Raw genomic sequence first — 9,687 nt, forward strand, 5'->3', positions numbered from 1 at the left:
ATTAGTGCGCTTTCTTAAATTTTACGTTTTTTTGTGGATTGTTCTTTTGTTAAAATTGTAGAATTATTCCATATCTTATTGCGAAATAGGAGCACTATTTATCAATCTGTAATAAAAGACGTGAGGAAATTCTGTCTTTTTTAATGACAAAAAAATTTTGAGGCGAAATACCCAAAAAGAAGTCTGTAAAAAATGAATCCGCCTCAACAATATAGAACTTATCTATTACCATAGATGTTTCGTTTGTAGGAATTTTTGATACAATGAAAACACCCTATTGTAGTAAGGAAGGGATCTTAACTCAAAGTGAGAACTTATCAGCATAGGTAAAGCTAGTTTATAGAGAAAATTACGTTTTTAAATAATGTTGCATACATAATTCCAATATTAGAAGAATCCAGAAAAAATAGTAGCATAATTTTATTGAGCGCACTGTTGGCAGGTTCCATAAAGTATTAGCAAGTTTCAAAACGTCCGTTAAACAATAGGGGAGATTCAATCAAAATCTAATTACGCAATCCACGGAGCTATAAAGCTTAAGATTCCCTCATTCCTTACAATTCCCGGCCGCCATCAAATCACTGCAAGGTTATTTCGGTATATTTTGATTGAATGCGTTCCCTAGACATCTATCATGTTTAGCGAGCCCCAACACAAGTTCAAATGATCTGACTTCTGCTCGTCTAAATCCCTCGGCTCCCCTGGGATGAGGCCAACAAATTCCTTTATCTCATAGAATTCCTTGTATTGGCCTGGAAACTTTCCTTATAAATATTTAACAGCATATCGATCGCGACGGAGAAAAAACAATTACGATTATTGGAGCAACAGACCCTAAAAAATCTGAATTTTCAGACATCTAAAAGCTGTTGATCGCTTCATATTGCATTTCACATTGCTCAGGCAACATCGTATGACCAGAATGTGACTTTATACGTGTTTTAAGCTGATTTGGTAGTTTAAGGATATCATCAATTGAAGATAGGTTGTAACTTATGAAGCTCATTGCTATTAGGGGTCTAGATGCTTAAGAATAAGGATTTGCTATATACAAATTTGGTTTCCATCGGCAATTAGTCTAAGAACTGTATGAAATCAGGGCAGATGAAATTTTCCCTCAGATATCCTGTCATCTCAAAACTCAAGACATTTTTTATGAACATTAAATTAATATGCTCAAGTGATGTGGGAATTTGGCATTTCAGAAAACTAAAAATCAGAGCCTAGTAATTACTTGATGATCTTCATGCATACCCTTTCCGTCGAAAACTGCACGAGCATTACATCCGATGGAAATAGACAGATCTTCGCCATGTTTGCTCTGCATTTACAGCGTTGTTTTCTACTGACAAATTTGAACATGTTATCTTACCTTTCAAGTTAGTTTTTCTGGTGTTTCCAGTATTGTGTCTATACTATTGTCTGCTTTCAGAGGTGTGATAAACCGCTATTTTTCTGGAACGGGTTACAACGTTCCAGTTTCACCTTGGTAATATGTTCCAGAATGCGGTTCCAAAAGGAACATTTTAAACAAACAATTTTAACAAACCTTTTAAATTTTTCATTAAAAATGCAGAATGATGATGATAGTAGAAATATTGATGGTATACAATGATTTCCTTCATTAAAAGTATAATTCTTAACATTGGTAAACTTAAAATAAAATATCCTAAAATCAAAAACAAAACATAGGTTTGAGGTAACTACTTAAAAAACAAAAAAAAACTGATGATAATAAAACTAGAGTGATTAAATCAAATATACGGTTTATATGCAAAAATGTTTAAAAATTAATTGACATTTAAGAATATTTTGCGGATGCTTATTAGTGATTTTGCAGATATTAATTCTTCGCGCGTTGATAATAGTAGTAATCTATCGCATTTAGTTTCGCAATAACATTAAATAATCCATAATATTAACAAACAGAAATGCGTGTTTGGCAAACCTGACGAAGTGTCCGAAGTGCGCACCGCTATTTCGGTTTTATGAGACGGTTCCAAAAAAGCGGTTAAATCGGCGAGATAACTACGGTTTCAGGTTACACGTTTGGAACAATGTTATTTTAGCGGTTACGTTAAATACCGACCATCCCTAGTGTACACTAATGACTTTCTTTTCTAATTTAATTTTTGTTATAGTCTTTTTGGTACGTTCAAAGAAGATATGACTGCTGTAGCGTCTATACCACAAGTTTCGAAAAGTGGTCTCCCTTTATCGTGAAGGCCGGTATTACTTGGACATTATTCTCACAATAAGTTGGTCCAATTTCAGTAAAACCAACATAAAGTGCAATACTTTAGTTCCGTTTTTTGTGTTGGTAACGATGGTCCTAGTACATGATTTAAGGGCCAAATTCTTTGCTTTAGAGGTAAAGACGCTACTAATTTTCTTTATTTAATTGCTAAACTTATTTTACACGACACAGATTTTCTTCGTATTGAACACAATACATTTTTTTATTATTAACAATTTTGCGAAACAAAATGTAATTAATTTGGTTTGAATATTTTTGTTCAATTAGCTAAGATGTCTTCATTTATCACAATAATAAATGAGCGCAGGATTATGAACTAAAGAGCTTTAAAGTCGTCCCTAAAAAATCGAATTCATATTAACCCGAACCACATGGCGTTTCAGCTCCTATGTTAACACACCCCCTATGGATTTGAAGAGTAACTTTAGCGGAGATGAACAATTAGTCAAAGCGCATTACTAAAACGAAAGGCTCATGTGTGAAATCAGCATTTGTCTATTACTTGCACGACGCAGAAGCTGCTGCCAGATGCGACTAATTCCTAACTTAAGCTTTCCGCAAATAGCTTCTCATTAGCCTTTTTGAAGCTGATGGTAGATAAGAGCTAAGGGTTTAATTAGGAAAATTATTAAATATAAAAGAACCCAAATATTATCGACATGTTAGTAAATCAATATCAATAACTGCTTAATTAAATGAATTAGTGCGAATAGTGGATCTCGATGTAGAGAAAAGCTATACAAAATATACAGAGATGAAATATCCAGTTTTCTAGTAAGTATTTAGATATAACTTAAAAGTAACAACTCACATGTGACAATCACAAACAGCAATCAAGTGATATTGCTGATAGCATCAAACTGAACATAATGGGCCCTTTACATCAAATTTACTTTTGATCAAAAACATACTAGAATACATGTTTTGTTGCATATAAATACACTGCAAGAAAAATAAATCCCGAAAAAAAATATATTTTTCTATTAAATGGGCTTTCAAACCGGATTAAATTGACGTCATGTGGAAACGCTATGTGATTGGTCTGACGTCACGAGATACGCCGCCTGCATGTAGTCCGTGTGTTCATTTAAACTGTACCTTGTGTTTTGTTTTATAGTGTTGTTTTATTAGTTTATTTTGGCTGTTTGTTCTTATTCAACCATCCACCTTTTTCGACAATAACAGTATCAGGCGACCACCAAAACCAGGTGAAATAAAAGTAATTATACCGTCTGGTGTGGAAGATCAGATATTTTATTGTATTGGATTTTTTGTAATTAGACCACGTTAAAGCTTGTTTAATTGGATTTTCTGTCTTTTGGAATTCAATTTCTAAGCAATCTATAAAAGCATAAACTTTGCTAAAACGTGTTCTAAAGGGTATCGGATGACCTTTTTTGACTTTATCAGCTGGCATCCACGTTATTAAACTTTTCCACATCCGGTCAATTGGTTCAACTGACTTGGCAAAAATTCTACTAGCAGTCTGTACTTGTACAAACCCCAAAATCGTCACCAAATTCTGCAAAACTTTTATCAAAGCGTATTTTTTGTAACACTGAAACTATATACTTGTGGTGTTCAAATAATAATAAATTGTTTTATTAGTTCAATTATAAATAAAGTTTCTGTCATTACGCCCAGATATAATCTTGAATTATTTTGGATTTTCATAAAAGTATGTTTCGCTATAGACTTTCGATGTTCTTCATTTACCTCAACGCCAAGCTCAGAATCATCTGTACTAGATAGAGTTAAACGAGATCCATCTTCTTCATTCATCTCATACTTGAGCTTGACAAACTCGACTCTGATGATGCGTATATTTTGTATTTTGCAAGTGTTTTCATTTCATAGGTGAGCAACTTTGGGACAACGTATTTGTCCGGATGTTGCATTGTGATGCCTTACGTAGATCCCAAATTTACATATACTGCTACATCGACTCGTACTGATTTACACAAACTAGCATGTCGTTCTCGTTCAATACCAGCTGAAGTTTCTTCTTCACATACGATGTGTTTTTTTGAAGTGTTAATTACGTTATGTTTGTGTAAAACGTTCGCAACAATTTCAAGTCTCTTACGTTTGGAAACTGCACTACGTACAGGCAGATCCAATGTTCGTTTTCTATCTGTTTGGCAGGCAAATTTACGGAGAATTGCATCTGGTTTCATTATTTTTCGAGTCTCCATCATTTTCCATTCCATATAATTTTCCATGTCGTTTTCAAGCTTAAAAGTATAGGTATACATGTGATAACTAATCTAAATAGTATCTACTTTTGATATTTACTTCAGAAAAGCGATGAAAATATGTAATGAAACTTACTGTAAAATGATATTCACAAACATAAATACAGCTTTTGAAGTCGCGCCATTTGAAGCCCCAGTTTTCAACGCTTTTCGTCCAAAGGCACTTTTATAAATGTTTTTTTCTGGTGTAGACACCGTAGTACGGCTACACTCAGGCGCCATACAATATTTTTAAATAATTTTTTTCAAATTACCAACTAAACCTCACTAAGCACCCTTTAAAGTTTTCTTGAAGAAAAAAGTAAACGCCGGCACAACGTGAACTTGCATTTAGTTCCCCAATATCAAAGTCGTGCCTAGTGACGTCAGCCGTCCAGCAAGTGCTGGCGCCCCGTTTTGGCGCGGTATATAGAAATTCAAATTTAAATTGCTTATAACTTCCTTGTACGAAAATTGAAATAAAAATAAAATTGTAGAACAGTTACTTGATCATAAATAAACGGAATAAGCGAAGAAAAAAATCTGCAAAGGGCCTATTAACGAAAAAGCTGAATATTATCAACCGCAAAAAAGTATAGACTTAATGTTTTGCGATCTTTTTTGCGCTCACTTTCAGCAAATAGGCCGTAGATCAAGCTGCTATAAAAAAAACGTGAACTTATCTGGTGATAATATCATGGTTGATAAGTTTTAGTTCATTTATATTCAGTTTGTAACCCGTCTGATTTTAAATCAATTCGTAACATTGTCCAACGACACTGTGTGGATTCCACCCATTTATTCGACACTGTTATACATCTAAGCTTTGAAGAGCACAATTTAAATGCTCACCAGGGGCGGGTTAAAGCTTTTCGAGGCCTGGAACTGAAATGAGTATGGGGTCCACTTAAGAGCAGTCAAATCTGAACATTTTTGGAATATTCAGACTTCAATGAGCCAGAGGCTCCAGCTGCTGCTATCCCTCGGTTAATCCGCCCCTGATGCTATCCACAAATATACCGGGTGTCAACTTGAAAACTTCCCAGCCCTAATATCTTTCTTGCAGCTAAAAATATGAAAATTTGGAAATGCCCGTCAATTTTATTTGTAAAGGAGACACTTTAAATTAATATTTTTAGCCTCCTTGTTTCAACCCCTTAGGAGGGGTAGATGTCACCCTGACAATCTTAAAAGGGAAGGGTGGTCCAGTGGCACATCGTTTTAAAGGGCGTTCCATTTTCTTTACACTAATTACTACTTTGTTGCTTTTTCTCCAGAGGGTTTCGAATAATCGCGTTTCAAAGTTACAGAAACAATTCAACTTGCCTGCATTGAGATTTTGCTTTTCAGATCAGTGTTTAACCAAAAAATATGTCATTGGTTTTCCTTATGGTACAAATGATTAGAAGATTGGGTTACACCTTTAAAGTCGTTGAATAACAGAAAGAAAACCTAGTTCAAACAATTAATTTCAGATTTACTGATTATTTTACTTCGAGAAAAATAACTTTTTATTTACGGAATAGAAATTTCTACAATAAAACCCATGGGATCTACTTACGCATTATCTTATAAGTTCGAACCCCCCTTAACATTGATAAGATATTCCCGGATAGATCGATTGGCAGTAGGGGACCAATTGAATGGCCTCCAAGATAACCGGATTGAACACCCTTAGACTTCTCTTTTGGGGACATCTTAAGTCCATTGTTTATGAAACACAACCTGCTGATATTGATGATCCTAAAAGTCGAACTGCAGCAGAATGTCGGTGAATTCTCGGTAAAGTTTTTAAAATTGAAATGTTAGAAAAGAGTTCAAAAACAGACTTTATTATTGTTTACAGGAAAATTGACAATATTTGAGCAACTTATAATATAGTCACCCTTTCCATTTAAGATTCCAAGGATGAGATTTACCCCTCCTATGGGGTTGAAACAAGGAAGCTAAAAGTATGTGTTTAAAGTGTCCCCCTTACAAATAAAATTTGCGCGTCTCCGATTTTTCATATTTTCAACTGCAAGAAAGATATTAAGGATGGAAGAAGGAAGTTTTCAAATTGAAACCCCGTATGAGTGAATCCATGGTTAATTTTAACACTTATCCAACTCATGAATGACTATTTAAGATTAAGATTTAAGAAGAAAATTGTGTAGTTCTAGTTCTAGTGTAGTAGAAACCCATCCATCTGTGGATCGGTATCGACACTACAAAAAGAACCAGCCAGGTAAGGCTAACCGAACATAAGAGTTGCAGACGTTAACCATAGGGACAATGATACGATTCTGTTCGAAGAAACCCAGGAGCTGAATAGGGAGAATCGGTACTATCCAAGGAATTTTGATATGTCATTGAGATCCAAAAACACAACGAAAATTTCAGTCGAAAAGAAGAGGGTTTCAATGTAAATAGATCATGGAAACCGGCCCTCCAAAGAACACATATCGCACCATTTAAACGGAGAGATGACAATGACCTGGTGTAGATATCAACTGGTAGAGAGCTCTTGATTATTAAATCGCATCATCACATCGCTTTCGACAACCGTCAGATGATCTTCGCAATCTTCCCATCGTCAAAAACCAAGCCAACCCTCAGATTTGTCATACTTGAAGTCGTGTATTTGAAAAAAAATGTTTTCATCAAAAGTGCGCGACCAGTGAGCCCGTGTAAGAAACTACGTGTTAGCAAATACGCCCTTCTATTCATCTTCCATCTGTATTTATATAGTATATGCTTCTGTGACCTAAGGGTGATTTGTCGCGTGATATGTTTTCGCTTCGTGTGTTGTCCATCCGGTTGATGCGTTGATTCCATTCATTTTTTTACCCAGTAGCCAGCACTCCGCACGCTCTCCTAATATTCTCGTTTCGTTCTCTATCTAGCAGTGTTTTCCCGGCAATCATTCGGGGTATTTTCATTTCAGTCGTCTCCAACATCCGCCTGATTTTCGGTGCTTCGGCTCGTGTTTCAGATGTGTACGTCATTAAAGGTCTATTTGTGGCCTTCATATCTATTATCATGTGTTTATTTCGCCAGATCGTATTTTTGATACTCAACGTCCCCATATCTACCTCCACGCCGAGGTACTTCAGATTAGTATCAGCTTGCATCTTAACAAGCTTTTTGATGTTGTCATACATTTTGTGCTACCCGTAGATATGTTCATACTAAGTAATTTTGCTGTTCGGCTAAATGCTTGTAATAATCTTGGTGCATCATCCTCACTCTCCGCGATCAGGACTGTGTCGTCAGCGTAGCCCAGTATTTGACTCTCCCTGTCGCCCATTCTGTATCCTCTCAACTTGCTTATTTCGTCCATGATTTAAAAAGAAGTGGGCTTAACGAGTCCTGTCTGAAGATCTTCTCAATCGGTATTGGCTCGGTATATTAGTTGTTAACTTTAGCTTGAGCATGAAGGAGGTGTGTGTATCTTTCAATTGGACGCGATCGAATGCTTTTTCAAAATCTATAAAACATAAATATGCAGGTTTGTTATATTCGATCGATTTTACCATTATCTGCTTCATGACAAAGACTGCGTGGTTACACGATCTTCCTGTTCTGAATCCTTGTTGTTCATCTAAGAGCAATCATGCCATTGATTATGTTCGTTACTATTTTTCTTGTTGATATATGCTCCTGTAATTTGATGGGATTTTCTTATCCCCATTTTTGAACATGAGGATTGTGATGCGCGATGGCCAGTCATCCGAGATTTTATGAACGAAAAGAATCTTGCGGATAAGAATCACTAGTTATTGGATGAGTCTCGGTTCCCCATACTTATATAGTTCATTTATTATGTCGTCTATGCCCGGGCTTTTCCTGTTTTTTTAGTTTTTGAATGCCAAATTTTACGTACAATTCCTCTATTTGCATTACTTAGTTTGTTGTTATCTTTGGCGTGTTCAGTTCACTCATGGGTTCTTCGTTATTGTACAAGATCCGTGAGATACTGGGTCCAAGTCTCCTTTTTTTATTGGGTTTGATTCGTTTACTTCCTTGATATAATTTCACTGGTTCCTGAAGAACCGCCACATTTGCTTCAGTAGGCCGTAGAAATGAGTCTCCATTCGTTTCGAAAACCTTTTCCAGTATTCCGCTTTTGTTTGTCTAACCAGACTCTTCTGTTCTCAGGGATCTGTATTTTAGGCAAGCTTTTTAGGCAACTTCTTTTCCTTGCATTTGTTTTTTACTTCTCAATAGAACCATGAGGTCTGATTAAATTTTTTAGAATTGTATTTGAATCGGGTGCCTAAAGCTTCCTGAGCAGTTTCCTTGATAGTCTTCTTTAATTTATCATTCACTTTCTTGAATGGGGTTTGTATTGATGTTTTCTTACAGATATTTTGTAGATGGGTCCCAGAGTGATTCAATATTAATTTTTTGCGCTTTTCTCCTATTTTGGAGTTAATGATAATTTAATTTTTCCCAGGAGTAGACTATGGTCGTTTCCTGAGTTCGCTGAGTTTAACGTTCTCATATCCAATATTTGTTTGGGTGTATGCATCTATTGTCTGTCGCGGTAACCACGTAATCAATTGTTGATGTCTGACCTCTTGTATTGGGGACTGTATTTGTATTATTATTCCTATTTCCTATAGAAAATGGCTATCGACTCAATAGGTCTTTCTGCCCTTGTGTAGTACATATGTGTCTTAGCCTAGCTTACTCTAAAATTAATTCCTATTCCTAACACTCGTATAAACTAATCAGTGATAAAAAAAATTTAATTCTTGGCTTACAAAACAAACAGGTCTTAGTCGTTAGTTCAGTTGCGTTTGTAGGTGTTCTAGTAAAGTATTTGTTGGGGTACGAAAACGGGAGTGTTTTGTCTGTCTTGTTAGGCAAAGGGGATTCAGTATGGTCCAGTTGTGGGGGTTGTTTGTCCATTTTGTCTGTAAGTGTATTAGTCGTTCCGAAATGTTTGTCATGTTTGTGCGTTCGCATAGTAGTTGGTTGGAAGGGTTGTGCAGTGGGTGGAAGGGTTGTGTGCTTTGTTGTGTCTTATTCGTGTTATTAGTCTTAGTGCAATTTGTTCTGTTGTTTGTACGTATCGTTTTGTCCTTTCTGTTCCGTTGGCCATGAGTCCGTAGTCCAAGAGGGGTCTGCAGATCGCTTTGTATATTTTTGTCGCGGTATTTGTACTAATTCCTTTGTCCTTGTATATTAGTGATCGAAAGTGTTTTGTTC

This window comes from Dendroctonus ponderosae, unplaced genomic scaffold (assembly GCF_020466585.1).
Source record: "Dendroctonus ponderosae isolate FM_Combo_2020 unplaced genomic scaffold, Dpon_F_20191213v2 Dpon_F_20191213_6, whole genome shotgun sequence".
In the NCBI taxonomy this organism is placed as follows: domain Eukaryota; kingdom Metazoa; phylum Arthropoda; class Insecta; order Coleoptera; family Curculionidae; genus Dendroctonus; species Dendroctonus ponderosae.